Genomic DNA, 11,813 nt, shown 5'->3' with positions numbered 1-11,813 from the left:
TTCGTGCACGGCGGGGGGTTGTCCCTCAGCCCAGCCTGTACCCTCTCCAATCTGGAACTCCTGGAGGGATGTCCGACTGCCCGTTTAGGCCCGATCCTGGTGGGATCGGGCCTAAACGGGCAGTCGGACATCCCTCTCACACTCCAGGACTGCTGGCTCCCAACTGCTCACCTGCCTGCCTTCCTGATTGCCCCTAACCACTTCTGCCTGCCAGCCTGATCACCCCCTAACCACTCCACTGCCAGCCTGGTTGATGCTTAACTGCTCCCCTGCCAGCCTGTTTTCCCCCAACTTCTCTCCTCTGCCAGTCTGGTCACCCCTAACTGCCCTCTCCTGCAGGGTTGATCACCTCCAACTGCCCTCCCTTGCAAGCCTGGTCCCTCTCAACTGCCCTCCCTTGCAGGCCTGGTCCCTCACAACTGCCCTCCCTTGCAGGCCGGGTGCCTCCCAACTGCCCTCTCCTGCTGGCCATCTTGTAGTGGCCATCTTGTGTCCACATGGGGGCAGGATCTTTGACCACATGAGGGCAGCTATATTGTGTGTTGCAGTGATGATCAATCTGTATATTACTCTTTTATTAGATAGGATAGAGGCCTGGTGCACGGGTGGGGGCCAGCTGGTTTGCCCTGAAGGGCGTCCCTGATCAGGGTGGGGTTCCCTTGGGGCGTGGGGCGGCCTGAGCGAGGGGCCTGTGGTGGTTTGCAGGCCGGCCACACCCCCTGGCAACCCAAGGGGAGGCCCTGGTATCTGGAATTTATTTTCCTTCTATAATTGAAACTTTGTAGCCTTAAGCAGGTGAGCCCGGCCAGGGTGTGCGGAAAGCTTTGCTTCCCCTGTTGCCGCCGGCAACCCTGGCCTGCTCTCTCAAGCTCCATTCTGCTGCCATTCTGTTTGAATTTGTTTACCTTCTATAATTGAAACTTTGTACCTTGAGTGGAGGCTTAGGCCTGCAACGGCTATGGAAAGCTTGGCTTGCTCTGTTACCTGGGAAACCTTGCTCTCTGTGGCTGTAGCCATCTTGGATGGGGTTAATTTGCATACTCACCCTGATTGGCTGGTGGGCGTGGCTTATGTAGTGGAGTGATGGTTAATTTGCATATTACCATTTTATTAGAGAGGATTTTTAGAGAGACAAAGAGAGAGGCATTGCCTTGTTGTTCCACTTATTTATGCATTCACTGGTTGCTTCTTGTATATGCCCTCACCAGAGATCAAACCCTCGACTTTGGTGAGTGGGGAGGATGCTCCAAGCAACTGAACTACCCAACCACTTTTCTGGTTTTACAAGGTGGAAGACTGAGGCTGCCGGCTGGGGCCAATTGCCTGGTTTCTGGCGCCCCCTCGTGGTCATATATGCTATTAGCATCAACGCTAGCTACCAGCTAGGAGGGACCCTTGTCACTCCCATTCCCCACCCCATATTCCATTCATTCATTCGTTCGTTCATGCATGCATGCATGCATGCATTCATTCATGCCACAAACACTTATTGAGCACCTCCTGTGTACCAGGCACTGTTCTAGGCCACGGGGATACAGTAATGAGCAAGACCAAATCCCTGACCTCGATAAGGTGACATTCTAGAAGAGAGATAAACAAGCACAAATTTCAGCTGCTAATAAACCCCTTGAAAATAACACAGATGTGACTCCATGGCAATAGAATGTGATCGAAAAAGACAGGCTCAATATCTATTATGCATTAAGCACCTATTCCAGCACGGCCCAAGAACTACAATGCAAGCCAATGTGATGGCCAATTTTTTTAGATTTTAATGATTGATTGCTTTTAGAGGGAGAGAGATATTGATTGTTGTTCCATTTGCTTATGCATTCATTGGTTGATTCTTGTATGTGCCCCGATCAGGGATTGAACCTCCAACCGTGGTATATTGGGAGGACGCTCTAACCAACTGAACTACAGAGCCAAGGCAATACAAGCCAATTTAAATGTGAAATCTTAACCGTTAGCCCTAGCTGGTTTGGCTCAGTGGTAGGAGAGCTGGCCCTTGGGCTTAAGAATCATGGATTCGATTCAGGTCAAGGGCACGTACCCTGGTTGCAGGCTCGATCCCTGGCCCAGGTTGGGGTGCGTGCAGGAGGCAACCAATCAAAGTGTCTCTCTCACAGTGATGTTTCTCTGTGTGTGTCTCGCTCCCTCCCTTCCACTCTCTGAAAATCAATGGGGAAAGAAATATCCTTGGGTGAGGATTAACAAAAAAATGAAATCTTAGATGTTATTTTAAAATTTCTACTAACCACAATATAAAAAGCAAAATAGAAAGTGGTAAGTTTAGTTTAACCATATGTCTTATTTAACCCAACATATGCAAAATATCATTGCAACATAGAGTGGATATTAAAAGTAACAAGCTCTGTGGTACATTTGCACTGTGGAATACTATGCAGCAGTAAAAAGAAGGATCTCTTACCCTTTGAGACAGCATGGAGGGAAGGACCTGGAGACTATTATGCTAAGCGAAATAAGCCAGTCAGAGAAAGACAAGTATCACATGATCTCACTTACATGTGGAATCTAATGAACAAAATACTCTGATGAACAAAATAGATCCAGAGACATAGGACCATGGAACAGACTGTTGAATCTCAGAGGGAAGGTGAGGGTGGGTGGGTGCATGGGGAAAAAGTCAACCAAAGAACTTGTATGCATATAAGCTTAATCCATGGACACAGACAAGGGTGTGGTGAAGGCCTGGGGCAGGGGGTGGGGGCCAGCTAGAAGGGGGTCAATGAGGAGAAAAGGGGGACATATGTAATACTTTCAACAATAAAGATTTTTTTTAAGTACCATGTAAAAAAATAAGAAGTTCATCCGGTGTGGCTCAATGGTTGAGTGTCGACCCATGAATCAAGAAATCACAGGTTCGGCCGAAACCGGTTTGGCTCAGTGGATAGAGCGTCGGCCTGCGGACTCAAGGGTCCCGGGTTTGATTCCGGTCAAGGGCATGTACCTTGGTTGCGGGCACATCCCCAGTAGGGGGTGTGCAGGAGGCAGCTGGTCGATGTTTCTAACTCTCTATCCCTCTCTCTTCCTCTCTGTAAAAAATCAATAAAATATATTTAAAAAAAAAAAAAAAAGAAATTACAGGTTCGATTCCCATTCAGGGCACATGCCCTAGTTGTGGGCTCAAATCGCCAGTAGGAGGCGTGCAGAGGCAGCCAAACAATGTTTCTCCCTCAACAATCTCTCTCTAACCCTCTCCCTTCCTCTCTCTCTAAAATCAATAAAAACATATTTTTAAAAAATAACAAGCTATTTTACATTCTTTTGGGAGTACCACATCTTCCAAATCTGGTGTGTTTTTTATACTTAACCACGTCTCATTCATTGGGATCAGTCACCTGTGGGTAGTATCTAGAAGATGTGGACCTACTGTGTGCCCTGTCCTGTTTTACGCACGTTAGGGACATTTATTCATTTACTCACCCTTCGAAACTCCCCTAGGAAGTAGATGCTAGTGTTTTCCCCATTTTTTTAGATGAGTTACCTGAGGAGACCCAACGCTACCCAGCTGGGAAATGACTGAAGACTCTTGGCACAGGAATCCGGATGGTCACTTTGTAGCACAAAAGCAGAATTTGCTCTCAGATCTGCAGGGCAGGAAGGAGCCAGCCCTGCCACAATGTATGAGATGGCACACGTGGTGGCAGGCACGGCAAACGCAGAGGCTTGGCAGTTCCCGCTGCCAAGGGACCAGAGGGGAGCGGGAGGGAGCCAGGAGGAGTTTCATTCTTTTATTTCTTCATTTATTCATTCAACCGTTCCCCAGGACCAGCCTATAGGTGCTGGTCCCAGTGCTGATGTCAGCAAGCGGCCCAGGGGTGAATGGCCCAAGCTGGGCACGACTCGGTGTCCCTGGCCTCCGGGCGAGCAGGGGTTAAGGCCAGCTGCTCCCACGTGAGAGCACCTTACGACAGAGCCACACACCCAGCCAGCCTCCCTGTCTCGCTCACACTGCCGGTCCGCCTGTGCACGTCGCATGTTGCCGTGCTGGTTCCACTTGGCACGGGACCTACCAGCCTCCTGCTGCCACAAGAGAGGAAAAGTTGAGCAAACAGGTGGGGAGGACAGAGCTCCAACCTCAGGTTCCCTCCCCACCCCCATGCCAGGCGGGCACCCAAGCCCAGGCCCCTGCTGCCTGCCCAGAGGCCTCTCAGCCTTCGAGAAGGGTAAGTCCCCGCTCTGCCCATCATCCCGAAGCCATTGCTGGGGCCAGAGTCCCCAGCACGGGGACCTGGGACCCCAGATCACCTTCCCACAGCTCCCCTGAAAGCAGGAAACTGACACTCCTGCGTGGGCACTGACATAGTTTCTAAGGGATTATCTGGCTGGCAGCTACTGCCCCTGGCAGGCAGCCCAGGACGCCAGAGCCAGAGACCTCAAAGGGTCATTGTTGGCCCCGGTGATGCCAGGGGGCCGAGGGGCACGGACTGGTCTCTCTGATCCTCCAGACGAAGGACGGGAAGTCCGGCAGGGAGGTGGCCGGCGGGGCAGCTTGGCACCTGATCAATGTGGGGGCCTCCCGGAACGTCTGAGGAGTCTTCTGAGGTTTGCATGGGCCTCCCGCCACCGCTGGCACCTGCGGGAGCTGGGGAACAGGTCCCGGGGGCGTCTTACCTTGCTCCTCTTGAAGGTGAAATGCAGGAGGGGGTGGGGGTAAGCGAATGGTTGTCCCCACAGTCCCCAGAGCAGCCTGTGGGCAAGGAGCCAGGATGGTCTTTGGGCGTAGAACCTAGAGAGGAGAGGGGATGGGTGGCAAGGCACTTTTCTGGGTCATTTGCTCCCAGAAGTGCAGGACAAAAGGAGCTTCCTGAGAGCCGGTGTCTGATCGCGCCTCAAATCTCTCTGTCCGGGACCAAGTGGGTCCCTTGGGGCTGGGAAGGCATAGGCATCTGAGACACGGGGCACAGAGTGGGCCTGGCATTTGGGATCACCCCAGGGCAGCATGATCATGGAGCCCCAGGGAGCAGGGAGGCTTGAGATTTGGGGGGCTGTGGGACTGTGAGGGATAGGTTTTGACTGAGACAGCCTCCAGCCATTTCTCCTATCTGGATCTCAGTTTTCCACTCTGTAAAGTGGGTATAAGAGCCACCAGACAGCAGGGCTGCTGAGAACACACGTCACAGGGTCAGCAGTAGATGCTAGTCATGTGGGGGCTGCGGGGAAAGGGTGTCTCACTCAAAAGCAGACCTCAGGCCAGCCGCTTTCCTGTTTTATTCTTTTGGGGGTACCGCATCTCCCAAATCTGGTGTGTGTTTTATATTTAACCCTGGCTCAGAGAGGGGCAGCCACTTGCCCAGGGCTGCACAGCAAAGTTTGGCTGTCAGGCAGATGGGAGTCAAAATGTAGAGAGCAGGAAGGTCTGGGGGCTGCCCATGCCCCCTGACCAACGCCCCAGGCTCAGCATCTTATAAATTTCCGCCTCCCTGGCTCAGTGCTACCGTGAGGCCCTGAGTTCTGGGGAAAGTTCACTCTCTAGTCTGGGTTTCTGTTCTTCCTCCTCGTCCTGGTCCAATGCCAGAGGAGCAGTGTTTGCTCAGGGTGGAGTCTGACACTCTTTGGAATGGACTGAGGTTAATTAGTGGGAGATGTGATGGGAGGAGGAAGTGCCCAGGGACTGAACCTGAATGTATGGAGCCTACTGGGTGCCGGGTGCTTTTCTGGGCTTTGGGTATTCAGAAAAGGTCCCTGATCTTGTGGGCTTGTATTTTGGCGGAGAAAGACAAAGAAACAAGAGACATAATAAGGAAGTAAACCACCCTAAACTGTATCCTGAGTCAGAGAGTGGTCAGTTTCACAGGAAAAAAGAAGTAAAAGAAGTTCAAGAAATAGGAATGAAATAGACAGGAAGACATTTTATCATCTTAAATAAAGATTAGGGAGGACCCACTGGATAAGACTTGAAGGAAGTACTTGGGGCATTCCAAGCAGAGGTAACTCAGTGTAAAGGCCCCAGGGCAGGTGGCTGGAGGAACAGCCAGGAGGCTGCAAGGCTGGAACAGAGTGCGTGAGGGGGAGAGTGGGAGGAGGTGAGGGCAGGAAGGGGATGGGGCAGGTCGTGCAGGACCTTGTGGACCTTGGGGAGGAGGACGTGGGCTTTTACTGGAGGGAGTGGGGAGTCCTGGCGGGCTGTGGGCAGAGGACGGACCAGACCCGATTCAGGTGCTCACAGGTGCCCTCTGGTGGTTGTAGGGAGAACAGACTGTGACAGGAAAGGGCAGGAGCCAGGGGGCCAGGGCTGAGCTGACTGGGTTGGGTCCAGGTGGGCAATGATGGGACTCGACCAGGTGGAGGCAGAGGAGAGGAGAGAAGTGGGCAGATCCTGGAAAGACTTGGTAGAACTGCAGCCCAGCACATGCTGATGTATGAGAAATAGATTGGGGTCCAGGGTGATTTGGAAGAAAAGTGGGAGAATGTTCAGGGGTTTGAAAAATTTAATGGGTGAGTGGGACAAGTAGCTGGGAGGTAGTTAGACATCTGAGGTAGTTAGACATTCACACAGTGGATGCTGGTGTGAAGCCTTTCGGTGTTATGGTGTTAAAGGATAGTTTTCCCCCAAAAAGGTAAAAACATGACTCTCATACTAATATGAAAACAAACAGGTGCTTTATGAGTTTGTTTAACTCATTCATTAATGTGGGAACCACTAAGATTTTACAGCCTGTTCCAGAGTGAGTGTAAAGAAAGAACACACACACAGGGCATCAAGAATGCTGAAATGAATTTACAAATCAATTCAAAACTGGTCGATAGTCACAGGGCAATAATAATCTGTGGTCCACAGGACAAAATCCATTTGCACTTCTCTGGACAAGACTCATTTGCAATAGCACCAGTTTCCTGTCGTTTACACGGCTGTAAAATAGTTCAGAGGTGATGAGAGGGATCGATGACTTGGGAGGGAGGGTAATGCCAGAATCTGGCATTAATCAGATGCTCAAGAAGTATGCTTTGAATGGATGCTAGGGAGCTATTGAATGTTCCTGAGCTAAAGCCACAGCTCATTCACTGCACATTCATTGGTGAGACTATTTGTTGAATATCTGCTCTCCCCGCTGGTCTGCGAGTTCTACTATTGCAGTATCCCCCGTGCCTAGAACAGTGCCTGGTATGCAGTAGGCACTCGACAGATAAGTAAATAAATAAATAAACAAACAGTTCACCGGCTATTCTGAACAGAGTAGGAGGCCAGTGCTGCGTACTCTAACAGGACAGACTCCGGGTTGGGCAAGTTCAGCCACAAAGCAGATAAGGATCCTGGGGGACCTTTAATGGGAAGGGTCAGAGGGGAGTTGGCCTGGGGTCCTGTTGCCAGGCCAGACTGAAAACAGGGGCTGTAAGAAAGGTGTCAAGGGTCAGGGTCCTACCCGGCTGCTGCACAGGACAGAACCTTGACACAGAGTTTTGGGGGCCCCCTCCAGTCCTGGGGACACCACAATTCACCGCTGTATTTTCCCACTGGGGCTGGTGTCCCTCCGCCTGGTCCGGAGCGGAGAAGGACGCACAAGCAGCACACGGGCACTCCTTCCGGGGGCCGCTGCGTGCTGGATGCAGACACGTTTGGGCCTTCCTACGGATACGACTCCAAGTCAGAACCAGGTCCCCCTTGTACAGGTGGGGAAACTGAGGCAAGAGTCAGAGGGGTTGGAACTCATGCCAGGCTCAGCGGCCCCCTTTCCACGGAGCTTCCTTTTAGAGCTTCGGCCTCTGAGCCCCCTCTAGCTGCATAGCGTACTTTAAGCTTCTAGAAAGGTCTACAAGCCATCCTCGCTTTCCCTTTCCTCCTCCATCAAAGTGCCGTTACTACGGGGCACCAGGACCCCACGTTGCCAGCCCCGGGGACCTCACTGCTCAGTCCTCACGTGCTCTCCGGGAGTCTGCCACACCCAGAACCTGCCCTTCCTCCAGCCCCAGAGCCCCCCCCCTTCTCTTCCACACACACTCCAGTCATGAGGAAAGCATCAGACCCACCCAAGTGAGAGGCATTCTACCGAGTCCCGACCAGCCTGTTCCAGACGGTAAAGGTTGTGGGACAAGGGGAGTGGAGCCCAGGCTGGCTGAAAGCACTGGGGATCCTGGGTGGGTCCCGGAGCAGAAAAGGGATATTAATAGAACCTGATTCAACTTGGAGTTTTCTTAACGGTGACATGGTAACGTTGCTTTCTTAATGTTCACAAATATACCAATGTCACGTGCAATGTTAATGTTGGGGGGAAAACCGGGAGAGGAGCGTATGGGAACTCTCCGAATTATATCTACAACTTTTCTATAAATTTAAAATCGTTCCAGAATAAAATGTTCATAAAAAGGGGGGGGGGGAGCAACATCTTGCAGGGCCTCCAGGTTTGGCCTCCCCAGTTGCCCTCTCCCCACCACAGTCAGTCCTCCCTCCAAGCAGCCATCAAAGGGCGCCTCTGAGCACCTAAGGAAGGTCCCACCCTGGCCCCCCACAATATGTCTTCCCCACAGCAGCCTCAAGACGGTGCCTGTGAGCACCTGAGTCAGGTCTTTCCCGTGTTCATGGATCTCCAGGGCTTCCACCTCCCTCCCTATCAAAAACAACACCCAAATCTCACAAGGCCCTGGGGGACCTGTCCCTGTCCCCTCCCTGCCCTGACCTCCTCACTAACCCCTCCCTCTGCTCCAGCCATGCAGGCCTCCTCTCTGTTCTTCCAACATGCCGGGCATGGTCCTTCCTCAGGGCCTTTGCACATGCTGTTCACTCCACCTAGAACACCTTCCCCCAGATCTCCCCGTGGCTCCCCCCTCACCTCCTTCAGGGCTCAATGTTTCTCTGCCCAGGTGCCGCTCACCTAGGCCACCTTACTAAACTCAGTTCTCATCTCATCTCAAGGGCTACCTCCTCAGAGAAGCTCTCCCTGAGCCCCCAGTCGAGGGCGTGTCTCTCTGCAAGTGCTCTCAGAAGTCTAGGTCGTACTTTTTACTTGTGTTTTTTGGTGATTTCGTTATGATCTACTTCCCCTGGGGATCCTGGGCTTCCTTTAGAGCCAAGACTGGGCCCATTTGTCCGTCCTGTGTGTACACAGTGGGCACTCAATAAATGCTAATGACTGAGCCATATTCCAGAGCTGCTTCAGGACATTCTTGGGTTCCGGTCTGACCTGTTAGGCCACAGATGACCTCAGCTTCTTGTAGCACACCAGCCAAGCAGCCTCCACCAGGAAGTTTCAAAGCCCAGGAATAAAGCCTCCAGGCTCCCACGCCTCCTGGCCGCGGACCCTCTGGGGGACCTCCGCCCAGCCTCTGCCCTCTCTGGGCCTCAGTTCCCCCATAGATGCTCAGAAGGGGCCAAGCAAGTTCATCTTGCAAGGACTTCTGGGACCTCACCTTCCCCTGCATCCTTCCCGAACCCCTCATGCCACACCTGCACTGCCCTTGGATGGTTGAAGTTGGCGCTGCAATTTCAGGCGGGAAGTTGGTCCCCATCACTTCTTCATGCACTTAGTGCACAGCCGGGGCTTGAAGCATTTCTGTTGAGTGAATGACTGGAATGGATGGAAAAAATGAAAGCATGAGTGAAGTGGGTGGATGAAAAGCAGACTTTTAACTCCATAAAGTGATCTGGAGGTCAGGGGTCAAGGGAATGGGGGCTCGAGGCCAGGGCTCTTCTCCAAAGCCTGGGGCTTGAGCACAGGGTCATCTCATGGGGGTCCTGAGGAGCCTTTGCGTGGTCTTGAAAAGGGCATAAAAATGTGAGATCGGAGTAATGGGTGGCTGGAGGAAGACCATCTGTCCTGGGGTGACCGCCCTCTCGGAGTGGGGTTTCTCTACCCCAGCGCTATTGACATTTGGGGTCAGTTCATTCTCTGTGGGGGCCACCCTTGTATGTGTGGGGTGTGGGGCAGTATCCCTGGCCTCCATCCACTCGATGCCAGGAACACTTCCTGCCATGACCACCACAGATATCTCCAGACATTATCCAGTAACCCCTGGCGGCAGAATCACCCTGCAGGGTGAAGACCGGATAGTGAGGATCTGAGGTCAAACAGCCAGGTCCCCCTCTTGTTGGTCAGGCTGTCACTTGACCCAGCTGGCCTCAGTTTCCTCAGCTGTAAAATGCGCACAGGACGATCATAGGTAACATGATATTGGCGTGAAGCAAGCACTCAATAAGAGTGACCCAGCAGCCTCATTTCCATGGATTCCATCCACTCACTCTATAGATAATGGCACTGAGATCAGGTGGCAGTGAGTGTCGGGATTCAGGATGCTCCCCTAGCTTCAGGATGTCACCTCCAGGCCACTTGTCTGATTTGCCAAACTTGTGCCCCAATCAGTAAGTCCTCCGGAGTAATTGCAGCCACAAACCCCCATTGTGTGTGCGCCGGTAGGGAGCGTATTTATGTTTTTTCCTATGACCCATTAAAACAAATACACAGCTATTTAAAAAATGTTTGACCTTGTTCTACCTAAAATCAGCTTCTGTGCTGGTAGCTGAACGTTACGTGGAGAAAGGCTGTCTGAAGCACCAAGTAGGTCTTCAGAAGGGGCTGCTGCAAAGGTTTATTGCTTTGGTGGCATTTGGGGACCCTCATGGAGCCGATTATGGCTGGCTGGGGCATCCAGACTAGTATTTGGGGGGAAAACTGCAATTGGGAGGAGTGAGAAGTCAGCTTTGGGGGCCTCAAAGACTTTGGTTATATTGTCTGTCTTTTTCACTTGACAAACTCTTATTCAACATTCAAACCCCATTGCCCAGCCGGTGTGGCTCAGTGGTTGAGCCTCGACCTATGAACAAGAAGGTCACTGTTCGACTCCCGGTCAGGGCACACGCCCAGGTTGTGGGCTCAATCCCCAGTAGGGAGCGTGCAGAAGGCAGTCGATCAATGATTCTCTCCCATCATTGATATTTCCAGCTCTCTTCCCCTCTCCCTTCCTCTCTGAAATCAATAAAAATATATTTAAAAAAACCCCACACAAACCCAGCTGCAATGCCCCCTCTTCCAGGAAGCCTTCCCTGATCTCCCAGTTTCCTTTCTGCTTCACCCCTTTCCATAAGTCTAGGGGTTCTCTCTGCACAGTCTTGACTGGATGAGGCTGGGAAGAGGTGTCTATACCCAGACCTGCCCTTTCAGTCTTGGGGTGAGATGGGGTTCTGAATGAGCTGAGCCTTAAGGAGGGTTTTTGTGTAGTTTTTTTTTTTAAGCAGAAAGGAATGTGGGTGGGGCCACCACCAGCTCCACCCATCCAGGTGACTTCCTCCCTCTCTCACCCCCGGTATACTTTCTAGACTTTACCTTAGGAAACTGGGTCCCTGAGGGTGAGGCAAGCCTAGGTGAAGAGAAGGAAGTCGACCTTTACTCTCAGGAGTCTGAGGAATTTCCTCCCACCCGCCCTCTTCTACTGGGGGCCCAGCCCAGTGTTGGGTGTGAAAACAGAGCCAGGCCCCAGTGCGGGCAGCTGTGCTTCTTCAGAAAGTCTATGCTGATTCCTCTCTGGGCCTCAGTTTCCGCCTATGAAATGGGGTAAACCTCCTGGAGATGGGGTGCCTCGAGAAAGACCAGCGCCCTATGCTCCGGAGGTCTCTAGCTCTCAACCAGCTTCGGATCTATCAGGCCTACTAACTGAATCTCCACGTGTGTTTGTTTCACTGGCGGAAAACCCATCCAACAGCAGCTCTGTTCCCGAACGCGGCCAATGATCCCTGCCGGGTCTTCCTTGCAGCCGCGCCTGGCTGGTCTCCAGCCTCGGCCGGTAGCTGGTGCTTAGCTGGATGGAAAACCCGCACCGGAACTCCCGCCCAGGGCCTGGACCCTGCGGGGTGGCTGCGG

The sequence above is a fragment of the Eptesicus fuscus genome, chromosome 6, assembly GCF_027574615.1.
Source record: "Eptesicus fuscus isolate TK198812 chromosome 6, DD_ASM_mEF_20220401, whole genome shotgun sequence".
Lineage (NCBI taxonomy): Eukaryota > Metazoa > Chordata > Mammalia > Chiroptera > Vespertilionidae > Eptesicus > Eptesicus fuscus.
The sequence above is the reverse complement of the archived record's forward strand: the minus strand, read 5'-3'. Positions refer to the sequence as shown.